This window comes from Hippopotamus amphibius, chromosome 1 (genome assembly GCF_030028045.1).
Source record: "Hippopotamus amphibius kiboko isolate mHipAmp2 chromosome 1, mHipAmp2.hap2, whole genome shotgun sequence".
NCBI classification, from domain to species: domain Eukaryota; kingdom Metazoa; phylum Chordata; class Mammalia; order Artiodactyla; family Hippopotamidae; genus Hippopotamus; species Hippopotamus amphibius.
The window spans coordinates 15042986-15056858 of NC_080186.1; the positions used below are offsets into that span (position 1 = coordinate 15042986).

Consider the following 13873-nt stretch of genomic DNA (forward strand, 5'->3'; position numbering starts at 1 on the left):
GACCACGGGGGTGGACAAAGGGGACAGCAGTAAGCCACGGACTAAGGACATCACCGGGGGCAGTGCCCGGCCCTTGATGTCAGCAGGCTTAGCAATCTCCACTACCTTTAATCAGCTTCACGTGCCATTTAACAGCTGGGGTAATTGCCCCTATTACCCAGAAGAGGCCAAGATGGTATTTTACTGGGCTGGTGTCTGGGGAGCTGCATGTTAGTTCTCAGCTCAAGAGAAACAGCCTTCTAATCAGAGAAGCATGAGCTGGCCTGCCTCTAACCACAGGGGAGAGGGGGATGTGCTGAGTGCACGAAGGACTCAGCTCAGGCCAAATTCATTCATTCATTCATTCATTCATTCATTCATTCAACAAAATACACTCTTGATGCCCTATAATTCATTCTCTACACAGTAGCTCCTGTGGCCTTGTTGTCATATATACCAAGCATGTCACTCGCCTGCTTAAAGCTCCCTGAAGTCCTCCCTTTGCCCCAGGATGAATACCAATCCTTTCATGATAGTCTACAGAGTCCTGATCTGGCCCATGCCCACCTCTAAACTCCAGCTCATGCCCCCCACGCCTGCCCTGTTCACTACACTATAGCCACGCTGGCTGTCTTTCTGCTCCGCAAATACAAGAGCTGGTCCTCCCTGTGGGCCTTTACGCCTGCGTTCCCCTGGCCCGGGACACTTCACATTTGACTTTCACGTCATTCTGGCCATAGCCTGAATGTCACCTCCTCTGAGAGGCCTTCCCTGACTTCCCAGGCCAAGCTACTCTGCCTCTCTACCCCAGCACCCTGTTCTATTTCTATAATAGTTACTCCTGCCTTAAATATTTTAAAATTACTTGTTTACCTGTGTAAACAAGTAGAATGTAAGCGTCTCGAGGCAGGTCCCTGGTTGTTTTTTCACCGCTGTACCCCTAGCTTTCTGAGCAGACCCTGGAGTACTGCAGGCATTCAATAAGTACTTGCTGGATGAATGAAGAGGGGTTTATGACGTGTGATGCCCTGTTCTGGGCCTTGGGGCAGATCAGGGGACAAAACTGACAAATTCCCTGCTCTCAAGGGGCTTATGTTCTGGTGGGAGACAGACAATAATACCCCCATACATCATGATCATAATAATTTAAGTAACTTGCCCACGATCATGTAGCTATTAAGTGCTGGGACCGAGATTCGTACTCAGGGGATGGGATGTAGGGTCCATGCCCTTAAAAGACCACTAAATAAGTAAGTAAATAAGTAAACTTTCAGTTGGGCAGTGATCATCGGGGAAGAACAATTTGGTGAAGGGGGTAAGCAGTGATCAGGATGGGGGGTGGGGGGGTGACGACAGTATCAGATGATAGGTGCCATTCCAGCAGGAAGTAAGGGGGACAGCCCTGCAGATGAATGGGAGAGGGTTTTCCAATAGAAGAAACAGGACAGAGGTAGAGCTAGACAAGTGGACAGATGATGACAAACCAGTGGGGGAAATGCTGTGATGGAGGAAACACAGAGGGATACAAAGAGGGGAACCCAGAATTGGCTTCCCAGGGAAGGTGACATCAGACACGGGTGGGGTCAGTGGGAAGAGAATGTTCTCAGCAGAGGGGACAGCATGTGTCAAGTCCCAGAGGGAGAAGAGAGAGGATGCTTTTGAAGAATCACAAGGATGCTCAGTGTAGCCAGGGCTTGGACAATAGGTGGGTGTGGAGGCTGGGAGGGAAGAAATGAGGTTGGAGGGGAAGGGGCCGGGGGCTACACCCTGCAGGACCAAGTCCTCCCAGCTAAGGAGTCCAACTTGACTGCGAAGGCAATGCCACGCGGGGAGCTGAGTGAGGGTACACGGGACCTCTCAGTACTATTTCTGCAACTGCCTGTGAATCTATAATTGTTTAAAAAGAAAAAGTTGAAAAGGAAAAAGCAGTGGGATGTTGCTGGAGAATCTGAAAACCTTAGGTTCTAAGTAAATTCAGAATAAATATTCACCTCCACTCCAAATCAACCTGTTAGTTAATTTAATAAACACGTACCAGATGTGTACAATAGATAAGTACCAGGTGGTGTCTTACATGCTGGGGACACAGTGGTGACTAAGACAGACAGACAACCACCTTCCACCATGGAGATACATTCTAGTCGGGGAGACAGACAGTACATAACTGACAACATTTACATTAAGATCATTTTACATAACGAGGAGGGTTCTGAAGAGAAAGAAACCTTACATAATACTTACGTGGGTTTCAAGAAACAACCATGGGCTTCCCCTCTCTCTAAGTCTGAAAACAGGCTGTCCAGCTTCTTGAAGGTCCTTCGGAGAAATATGCAAATTGCCCTGGAGGAGCAAACCAGAGAAACCAGCCCGTGGTCCATAGGGTGTGGGATCTGCAGGAGGCCTGTGGGAAAGAAGGGTTGGTTTAGCCCGTGGCTCAGGGGAGTCCTGCCCCGACTACCACTCTTCTGGGCCTTTGCCCCCGCAGGTTTGCATGTGGCTACTATTCACTGGGAACAGCGCTGGCACTTTGCACGGATTGTCGGTTCTAAATCTTCGTACCCTGAGCCATGAGTGCTGCACCAGCTCTTTGGTTAGCGTGGCAGTAGAGGGTAGGCACCGGATCTCCTTCCTATCAGAGTTCTGGTACCCAACCTCTTACCTGCCACGGGGTGAGTGCTCAGAAATTGCCTGTGACATGAACAAATGAATAAACTAGTTTTCAGGCTTAAGCAAGAGCTAGATTTTCCTGGTTACTCTCTCCCGAAAGGCACTCCTATTCTTACCCTCCCATCGAGCATCAGATGAGGAAGGGAGATGGGACAAGGGTCTGGTGTCTGGAATTACCCAGGGATGTCCCAGAGCCCAGCGGGAGAAGACAGAAGATGCTTTTGAAGAACCAAAAAGATGCTCAGAGACCCCCAAACTTCAAATAATCTGAGCTTCATTCTAAGGGGCCGTTTTCCATGTTCAAGGAACTAGAATATTTTCTGCTTCTTCAAGCTTCTGTAGGGTTTTTAATCAATTAGCAGTGATAATACCCTTCCCTTGGATGTTACCTTCTTACGAGGCACAAGAATGTACCACGCCTACAAACCAGGAGGTTCAAGCCATGAGTCCAACCATGTTAAAAAGATAGAGAAGGAAAGTGTCTAGAAGAATAGCCTCTACAGTGATCTCTGAAAGGTGAGATACCAGAGACTTTTCTGGATTTCTCCAATATTCTGTCATAGATATGTATTGCTTTTCAACTCTGAAGACAATTATTTTATGTCTCTATCTGTACAGAGGGGACTGTTGGACTTACGTTAGGATGGTGACGTGACTTTCTTTAAGCCGGGGGTGGGGGTAGTTGTTAGATTCTGGATGATTTTTTTTTTTAAGATACAGGATTCTTTTTTTAAAAAAATTAATTATTTATTTTGGCTGTGTCGGGTCTTGGTTGCAGCAAGCAGGATCTTTCGCTGTGGCACGCAAGTTCTCGAGTTGAGGTGTGCGAGCTCAACAGTTGTGGCACACAGGCTTAGCTGCCAGCAGCATGTGGGATCACAGTTCCCAGACCAGGATTGAACCCGCGTTCCCTACATTGGAAGGTAGAATCTTTACCACTGGACCACCAGGGAAGTCCCTGGATGATTTTAATTTTTTCTTTACGTGTTTAAGTTTTATGAATTTTCAATAATGACCATGTATTGATTATACGATCAGAAAAAATAAATACAATTTTAAATTATCAATATAACATGGTGTGCTGAGGTCGACTCATACTGGCATCTCTTCCCAGCTCTGTGTTCAGTGATGCTGGGAGCCTGAAATGGGCCACAGAGGGAGTATTTCCACCAAAGAAACTGGCAAGCGCTACAAATGAAGGGATTCTGTTTCGCAGGGAGGTGGTTAACAGCACACCACTGGACATACAATACGATTCGGTCTTAAAAAAGGCTTCACAGAGCAAAAAGATCACAAGGCAATACATCAACACATTAATGATCCTTGTCTCTTGGTGGTGGGGCCATGGGCCTAGAAGGAATCAGTTTTTATTCTTTCTATTTTTCTGAATTTTTAACATCTTCTGTCATGAGCTTATTAGAGCTTTTATAATAAATTTTTTTTTAATTAAAAAGTTCTGTTCTTAATGCCTAGGAGGAGAGTGCTTAGTCTCAGAAAGCCTGGCCCCACATGGCCCAGCCAAGCCAGTGGGGCTGAGGTCACAGTTAAGTCCCCTCCCTTTGACCAAGAGGTCTTGGAATCAACAAGATGGACAAGGGCAATTCTCAGCCATCCGTGATGGTGGGACGGAGGAGCCCAGGGTTCCAATTCTGGGAACTGTCCAGCCGGATGGGAGGGGCCCCAAACCCTTCCAGCTGAGGGAGTGTGGTGGTAGCTGTGGTGGGGCGAGGGTGCCCCCTGAACTGTGTGTGCTGGTCCTCAGGGGCCTCCACCCTGTGGTCTGATTAGGGATCAGGATCTAGCCTGACGTTGAACTGAGATTCTCAAATACGTCAGGGAAGCTGGACTGATTCCGAGAGAGACAGCTGGGCTCCTGTGGTGAGAAAAAGACCCCGCTGGTCAAGGCTAGCCGTGTCTCTGTACCTGGGGCCACCTAATGTGCACAGGGCCGGTCCAGCAGCACCCTGAGCTCAGGACATCACTGATGGATGGAGTAAGTCCCAACTCCCTGGGGTCTTCTGGGGGTCCTGTCCCTGCCCAGGTGCTGTGAAGACACCAAGGAGCTCTCAGAAAGGTCCACACCTGACCCAGGAGAGTCCCAACTCTCAGCGAAACAACATGTGCATGGTGAGGACCTCTGGCTGCGAGGCCCAGATGTGGGATGGATGCGGTTAGTCTGGAGGGGGACCTCATTTTGACGCACCACAATCAGGATTACTGTTTTGCTAGTCACATCATCTGTCACCAAAGAAAACACAGGCTGGGTTATTTTCGTCAGCACTGGGGGTAGATGGTCATTCCCAAACATCTGTCCCAGGTCCTGCAGGCACTCACAGGAGGTGCTCGACCCACATTTGTTGACGGACGCCACAAACAACACAGTGGGAGTTCTCCTCGGAGCAACAAAAATTCTAAAGTCAGCACTGAGAAGAAACTCAAATGTGGTCAACATCACCCTTGAAAATCCTTTAAATCATCCTTAAAGCTCCGTGAACTGCAAGATCACATGCAAGAATGAACTTCCTTTGTTTTTTCTTACACGCAAGCCAGCTGTGGCTTAAAAAAAAAAAAAATTGGCGCAGTCAGTAAAGGCCAAGGTGAAATTTGATGTGTGTGTGAGTACACGCATGTGTGTGTGTGTGTGTGTGTGTGTGTGTGTTGGTGAGGGGAGGGGAACCTGGAGCGGGGTGGGTGTGATGTTCTTTTTCTCTCTCTCTTCCTCTTTTTCTGAGTTAACTGGCCACAGATGAATTTTTTAATGAGTCTGCAATACAGTGAAAAAAATACTAGAGAGATAGCTACAGTGTCAGAGGAAGGCTGAGGACTAATTATTCTGGAGCCAAGGAGAAGGAAAAGCATCTGGCTGAAGAAATCCCTTATCACAAATAGAGCTACAGCACTGTTCTTAAGGCAGAAACTCTGAAAATTGTCCAAAGTTAAAACACAGACACACACACACACACACACAGACAAAGACAATCTTGACATGGTCCTAGAAGCGAGGATTCTAGGCAGGCCCAATTTACTCTCCACTCTCAGCATTTTAGGAGACAAACCCATTCATCCTCTGCCTCTATCTGGAAGTTAGACTGGAGGTCGGTGGTAACTGCAGCATCTCAGGAGGTCTCCATGGCAACAGTAGCAACATAAAAGAACCCAGGGTTCTGGACAATCCCACTACAGACCAGAAGAAAAAAAGGGATGTTGGCAAGGAGGGCAAGCTCCCAGCCAGCCTCACTTCGGCAGCCCGGAGGAAGGGCGAGCTGGTGGGGCAGGGTGGGCGTGGTGGTGGGGCAGGGTGGGCGTGGTGGTGGGGCAGGGTGGGCGTGGTGGCGGTGTGCTATTGGGGTGCCTACCCAGGCTGTAGGATGTTTTCTCCACATTTATCATTGTGCCCTTCCTCCCTGACTCCCATCCTAATACAAGCTGCCACCATTTTTCCAGCAGGACCCTCCTCACCAGTCGCCCACTTCTTTCTGGGCTCACCCCTAGCTATCCACCTCACTGCATCCACAAACTTCCACCTCAAACTAGAGTCAGATCACGTTTCGTCCCTGCTCCAAATCTTCAGCGACTCCTTTCTCACACAGTCAGCGTCCGTACGAAGCACCAGGGCTGTACACAACCGGTCCTCCTCCTCCCCGCCCCTCCAACTCGCTCTGCTCCAGACACACCATCCTCCTTGCTGCTCCTGGACCCCACCAGGCACGCTCCCACCTCAAAGCCTTTGCCTTGGCTGTTCCCTCCGCCAGAAATGCTCTTCCCACAGATAACGGCATGGCCACCTCCCTTATCTCCTTCTGGTCTTTGTTCAAATCTCACAGCTCAGGGAAGCCATGCTGCCCCCAGCCTCTCATCCCAATCCTTTCTAACTGGCTCCCCTGCTTGGTCCAGAGCACGCATCACTGTCTGACATACTATACCCTCTCCTTGGTTATGTTTATTGCTTACTATCTCCCTCCCTCTGCCCACACAGAAGCATAGTAAGCACTTACAAACATTTGCTGAATGAGTGGTGCTTTCCACTAGGGATAATTAAAAAATAATTCAAGAGGCAAATCTGCCTGGGAAGGAAGGGGGAGAAATGGCAAAGTCTCTAATGGTTCATTTCACCCACTGGTTTTCAAACTGCTCCACAGGTCCCCAGGGACCTCTCTTATGCTGACGGAGACACCGTGGGGAGCCACCCATGCCCCACCTCCAAATTTTAACAGTAGATGATCCAACAATGCCACTTCTGGCTACATACCCCAAAGAACTGAAAGCAGGGTCTCAAAAAGATATTTGTACACCCATGTTCACTGCAGTATTATTCACGATAGCTAGAAGGTGGAGGCAACCCGAGTGTCCGTCCATTGACAAAAGGATAAACAAGACGTACAGTATACAATGGAATATTATCCAGCCTTAAAAAAGGAAATTCTAACACATTGCAACATGAATGAACCTTGATGACATTAAGCAAAGTGAAATCAACCAGTCACAGAAAGACAAATACTGTATGACTCCACTTACGTGAAGTACCTAGAGTAACCAACATCACGGGGATAGAAAGTAAAGTGGGTGTTGCCAGGGGCTGGGGGAGGGGAATGGGGAGTTGTTCAGTGGGTACAGAGTTTCAGATTTGCAAGTTGAAGTGGTCTGGAGATTGACTGCAAAGTAATGCGATTACACCTAACACTACTGGACTGTACACTTCAAAATGGTTAAGATGGCAAATTTTATGTTATAAATACTTTATCACAATTAAAAAATTTTTAATAAAAAAAATCGTACCAGTGAATACTTGGTAAATGTTAGCTACTGTTAGTTAATACTTGGTAAATGTTAACAAATGCCACCCCTTTCCATGCATCATCTCATTTCCTCCCAATAATCCTACAAGGTAGGTGCTATTATCTCCATTTTACAGATGGAGAAAGAGGCCCTGAGAAATGAATGTCAAGGTCACTGGATAAGTGATGTGGGATTTAAATTTGCACCCGGGTCTTAGCCAAAAGGCAGCCATCTTAACTGTGATGCTACACTGTTCCTCTTTGGTCTAGTTTACACACTGAAGTGGCCCAAAAGATTTCAAACACAATTTGAGGCCACCGAGTTAGAATCTCACTAGTTCCATCAGTCCACAGGCTAACACATCAAGCAGGACCCCATAAGGCCTTCCTGAGACAGATGCCTTCTCCCATGTTCTCTATCTGTCTCTTGTCTGTGGAAAAACTGTAGTCTCCCAGGCCTCCCCTGAGTCACAAAAGCCTAGCTCAAGAATTAATGATTGAAAGGATTGTGTAGTGACAACAGTAGCAGTCAGGAGGACTGGTAACAATTTAAACAGTATATCAGCCATATGGCAGTCACAGAATCATTAGTTCCTCCCTGAAGTACCTAGATAACAGTATCTGATGCACATTTCCTGAGTTATTTTACAGATGCTAAAACCCCAACCAAACGGAAGAACTTAACTACTTGATGACCATGAACATGTAGCCCCCAGACCATGGGAGCCTAAGGATTGATGATGTGACACCGCCCTGTTAACTCACCATCAGCCACAGAATTGTGCACGAATGGATCACACACCCTGCGACTCCCCTGGCCTTTAAAAATGCTTCCTTGTAAGTTAGTGCAGCCCCTATGGAAAACAGTACGGAGGTTCCTTAAAAAACTAAAAATAGAGTTGCCACATGATCCAGCAATCTCAATCATGGGAATATATACGAAGAAAACCTGTAATTTAAAAATTATCCATCCCAATGTTCACAGCAGCATTATTTACAATAGCCAAGACATGGAAGCAGCCTAAATGTCCATCGACAGATGAATGGATAAAGAAAACGTGGTACCTATACACAATGGGATACTACTTAGCCATAAGAAGGAATGAAATAATGCCATTTGCAGCAACATGGATGGACCCAGAGATTATCATATTAAGTGAAGTAAGTCAGACAGAGAAAGACAAATACCATATGATATCACTTATATGTGGAATCTAAAATATGACACAAAATGAACTTATTTACAAAACAGAAACAGACTCATCGACATAGAAAACAAACTTATGGTTACCAAAGGGGAAAGGAAGTAGGGGATTAGCAGATACACACTACTATATATAAATTAGATAAATAACAAGGTCCAACTATATAGCACAGGGAACTATATTCAATATCCTGTAAATAAACCATAATGGAAAAGAATATGGAAAAGGATATGAAAAAGAATATTGTATATGTATGTATAACTGAATCACTTTGCTGTACACTAGAAATGAACAACCTTGTAAATCAACTATATGTTCAAAAAAAAAAAAAAGGCTTCCCTGAAACCCATCAGGGAGTTTGGGTTTTTTCCAGCATTGGCTGCCCTGGACTCCTGGTCTGGCACCTTAAAATAAATGCCACACTTTCCTCCACCACAACCTGGTGTCAGTAGATTCGTCTTAATGCACGCTCGGGTGAGCGGACACAAGTTCGCTTCAGTAACCACCCTGCTTTTTTCAGCCAGCCCCAAGCACCACTGGGATCTGCCTAACCTCTCTCAACTTTATCTTCCTCCACATTCCTTCTTCCAGCCAGCCTTCCCCCACACTGAACCATCCGCTGCTTCCAGCCCACGCTGGGTTTCCCACCCCAGGCCTCAGTTCATGCTGTTTTTTTCTCTATGTGGGTCCTCATGTCCAAATGATGCCCTTCTTCAAAAGCACAGTTTAAAAATAAAATCAGTGACGACTTCAGGGCTTACTCTCCTGATCCTGCTTCAGCCTCACAACCTCACGAAGAAGAGACTAACACTGTCCCCATCTTACAGATGAGAAAACTGAGGTTCACAGAGATGAGGGCCACACAAGCTGGCAAATGGCATGACCAGGACATACCGCCCCTCCCCCCCCCCCCAAGGTGTGTGTGACTTCAAACCCAAGTTCTACTTTAGCAAAGGGTCTCAGGGGCTGCCATGAGGCTTCCTGGACTTGTCGAGCCTGCTACCTCTGAAGCCCCCCAGGCTTTCTCTGGGCTGCCTTCCCTCCTCTCAGGTATAACGGCTGGTTGCCTACGTGCCTGTATCCCCGACTAGGAGGGTCAGGGTGAGAGTGGATGGGGCTCAGGACATCAGTGCTTCCCCACTTCCCCAGCAGAGTTCCCTCCTTATTCATCCAGGTCTAAGACAGCAGGTGCCACCACTGCCTGCTCCCACCAGACCCTGTGTGAGTTTCCTTTATCGAATTTGCCACCACCTGACAATGGATTACAGGTTTATTTGTTTGTGGTCTGTCTCCCCCACCAGAAAAAGCTCCTTGAGGGCAGTGGCTTTTGTGTCACATTCCCTGATGGCTCCTAGAACAGTGCCTGGCAGAACAGGTGAAAGAATGAATGAACACCTACCCCCACAACTAAGAAATGACTTCAGCATTATTTTTTTCTGATGAAGGACAATACAGTTTTATATAAAGTAAGGTCCCCATATTTGCTAAAGAGCTACTCCTAAAGGTAGATTTCATTACTGAGCACCTCTGAGCAAATTCAGACCAGTCCCGGAAGTCATGAGGGTTGCAGTTGGCAGGGGTGGGGGTGGGGGTGGGGGGCTATGACAGGGTATAGGCAGAAATTAATCCCAACAATATCTTAGTGTGTAATTCCACCTTGAGCTAAACCTCCCACATACCTGGGGATGTCTTGTGGCCTAGGGAACTTGGAATGCAAGTCTAGGTTGGGCTCAGATCTGATGGATAAGGAGATGTTAACCTGGGAAAAGGCAGATGAGAGGGGAGGAGTGGTCTAGAAGAGCATGTGCAAAGGCCCTGAGGAGGGAGGGAGCTGCAGGCCTGAACACAGAGGGCTACTGATAAAGTGGTTTGAGGTGCAGCTGGAGAAGGAGGCTAGGTGTAGGTGGGGCCCAGACTGTAGGGCCTTATGGGTTGTATTAAGGGTTTTGTTCTTTACGCTAAGAAAGTGGGAAGCCACAGAAGGGTTTTGAGCAGATGGTGGTACAATCAGATGGGTCTGGCTGTCAGGGGGAGGGTGGCTGAGTGGCAAGTGGATTGGATCCCCTCCCCAGTTCCCTTCTGCCCGCTGTAACACATGGCAGCAAAGCCCCCATTTCATCTGTAGCCCCAGTTTAAAACATATGGCAATGTTTACAAAACCTTTAGGTCATAATGGAGAGAGTGGTGATAAACCACCTAATGACATTTTTCAGGTCCCACATGTGTGGGCCCAGGAGGTTGATCCAGCCACTTGTAGCCTGGTGGTACCACTGCAGGGAGAGATGGTTTTAGGCCCATGAGAAATTCTCCAGGCTCTGACCTTCATGTACCTCCCCACCACCCCAACCAGGCCAACACTTGTCTTGTTGACCACTGTACCTCCAATGTCTAAACAGTGCTCATGCTGGTACGTGCTAAGCTATGGCAAGCTATGCAATCAACGGTGCCCATCCAACCACTCCTGGGCCTTGGGCTTAAAAAGTGAAAAGGCTCCCAGAGTGGCAGCTCTGCCCAGGGCCCTCTGTGGTTCTGGCCTCTTTCATCCCCATGACAACCCTGGGGACAGCTATTTTACAGATGAGGAAACGGAGGCATAGACAGATCTCGTAGCTTGTCCAAGGTGACTGAGGAAACTGCAAAGTTAGGACCTGAGCCACATCTGTCTGATGCAGTACATGCGATGACAAGGGTTCTAAAAGCTGAAATGCTGACCATGACATAAGCATTCCATTTCCCGGGACAGCTGAGCAGGGAGCCTCAGGCTCCTCGCCTTGAACTCAGCCAACCCTCCCTCTGCCTCTTGTTTCTTTACTGAGAGCACTCACAGGTTATCAACAGGGTCACTAGCATCTCTAAATAAACATGCTCTAAATAAATACCACACTCTTGCTTATGCCTGATTTGGCAAGGCCTCTGATACGGGCCACACCCTGGACCCTGCTTTACCATTTCCGAAGCATTCTAGCTTAGCATCATCAATGCTATGAAGTGTTACAACCCCCAGTGTATGATAAGAAAACAAGCCCAGAGAGGTAGAATGACATACCCAAGATCACACAGCTAGGTTTCCAGGCTCTGGGGTCAGTTTAGGGCTTCCTTTGGCCCACTCTCTACCCACCTAGGCCCTCTGGGGGAGTGGAGGGGGAAACTCAGGCTCACGGAACATCTCAAACAAGGCCCAGGGGGGCTGGAGGCTCAGAGGGCTTGAGGCTGTGAGGTTTAATCTCATTCCGCCCTCTTCTCAGACTTCACAGTAGAGAAGATTCCATTAGCCCCTCCTCTCCTCCCAGCCCTTCCCCTCTCCCCCTCAGGGTGAAGGGCGGTGTTTTATTCCACTCTCTGGAATGTACCTCTCCGGCAACGTACCCACCCAGGGCAGCAGTTGGTCTTGTTGACTGCTGTATCCTCAGTACCTAAATAGTGCACACACTGGCACACAGTAGGTGTTCAATAAATATTTGCTGGATGCCCTGAAAGCTTAAAGGGCTTCATGTTCCTGCCCTGAAATGAACACAGAGTTAGTGAAAAGAGAACTAACTGTTGACTCCTACTCCATGTTAGGCAGTAGTGTCTACATCAAGGTCCCGAGTCTAGCCCAGCTGTGGTCCTGACTCCCTGTGCCACCCTGAGCAGGGCAGAGAGGGGACACTGCAGGCCTGCTCTGTGCCAGGCACTGGGTCAGGCTCTGGAGTCGCGGAACCCACGTTCTTATCCTGATCTCCTTCCCAGCTGTGTGGCAATGGGGAAATTCCCTCCTCTCTCTGAGCCTCAGTTCAGCCAGGTGTAAAATCCACTCCAAAGTCGGTAGCAGTAATTCTTCCTCCTCTAACCACAGGGGTCAGGACGAGGCCACCTGGGCCCCCTGTGACACTGGGGCCTGTGCTTTTCTCCAGAGGTTGTTCCCAACACCCCCACCCCCCGGGAATTCTCAGTTTAAGTGCCTTCTGTGAACTCAGAAGGCTGTAGGGGGTAAAGGAGAGGGGGCTGAGGGGCGCTAGAGGGGCCGCATGAGCCAAGGGGAAGCCCAGTGACCCCGGGTGACCTTGGACAGGTCCCTTTCCTTCCCTGGCCTGGACCAGCGTCCTCCTTTATCAAGGGAGGCAGGGGACGCCTGAGTGCTGCCCCCGGCCTCAGTTTCCCCATCTGCTGCCCGGGCGTGTGGTCCCTAAGCTCACTTCCGGCTCGGAAGGAAAACAAGCAACCAAGCACCCGGCGGCCTTGACTCCGGGGCGCTCTGCGCGGGGCGGCCGCGTGCTTGGCGCCGAGGCCGGGGTGGGGGGCGGAGGGCCCGCGGGTCGCGCCAGGCGGGGCGGGGGCTCCCCGCGCGGAGCTGGCGCGGCGGCGGCGGGGAGCGGGCCCCTTACCTGCAGGTGGCGGCGAAGGCGACGGCGAAGGCGGCCCGGCTGCCCGGCCCCGCCCCTCCAATCCCACCGCGCCCCGCCCCGCCCCTCCCCCCGCGCCCCACGAGGTCCCGGCCGGTTCTGGCTCCGCGCAGCCTGCCCGGTGCTCGCCGGGTCCTTCCGGGCTCCGGGCTCCGAGATGCGTGTCCCAAGCCGCTGGCCCCCCCGCCACAGGCCTCAGGAAGTGACGGGCCAGCCCGGCGCCAAACTCGGTTTGTGGGTCTGTTCGCCCTCGGGGAAGCCGCCGGGCCTCTCCAGGGGCTCGGTCCCCGAGTGGAGAGCCGAACGGAGACCCGGGTGGAAATTGTCAGAAGTAAGTTATGTGACATCAAAGAGCCAGCCACGGAAACAGCCTTCCCGCATGTGAGTACAGCACTTTGAAGTTTACTGAGTGCTGAGATCTCCGTGCTCTCCCTGAGTTTTCTTTCAGTTTCTTCAAGGCCGAGTTTGGTCCCGTCTCAGGGCCTTTGCATTGGAGGTTCCCGCCCCGGGCGCTGTGACCCCGGCTTTCCACTCCGATGTCCACTCAGGGTGGCATCTGCGAGTCTTCCCTGACCACCCAGCACGGCCAGTCATAGAGCAAATACTTCCAGAGCACCTACTATGTGTCAGGTACTGTTCTAAGTGGCACTCCAGGCCTCCAGTCCTGTTCTGTGTCAATCCTAGTACTTCTCGCTCTGTGAAATTGGTTTATCTTCTTGTTTGAAGTTTATTGCCTGCCATCCCCATAGAATTTAAAGCCTGGGGAGTCCTGTGCTGTCTGCCCAGCCCCAGGGACTGTGCCTGGCCCTTGGTTCAGACTCATATAATGAATGCATGAATGGACCTTATTCCTCTAGCAATTCTG

At 49.5% G+C, this 13873-nt stretch overlaps 1 protein-coding gene across 4 annotated transcripts in view; it reads right to left on the bottom strand.

The window, feature by feature from the left end:
- The window catches only part of TMCO4 (transmembrane and coiled-coil domains 4), a 102232-nt gene extending 89186 nt beyond the window's left edge, over positions 1-13046 (bottom strand). For 3 of the 4 annotated variants that reach the window (XR_009047911.1, XM_057698165.1, XM_057698176.1), the window contains exons 1-2: positions 12991-13046; positions 2221-2380 (exon numbers count right to left, since the gene is read on the bottom strand). The gene's annotated coding sequence lies outside the window, so the exon portion shown is untranslated. Of the gene's footprint in view, positions 1-2220; positions 2381-11996; positions 12131-12990 lie in introns of those variants that run through there. The other variant, XM_057698170.1, reaches the window with a different exon arrangement.
- Between the last annotated feature and the right edge of the window lie 827 nt (positions 13047-13873).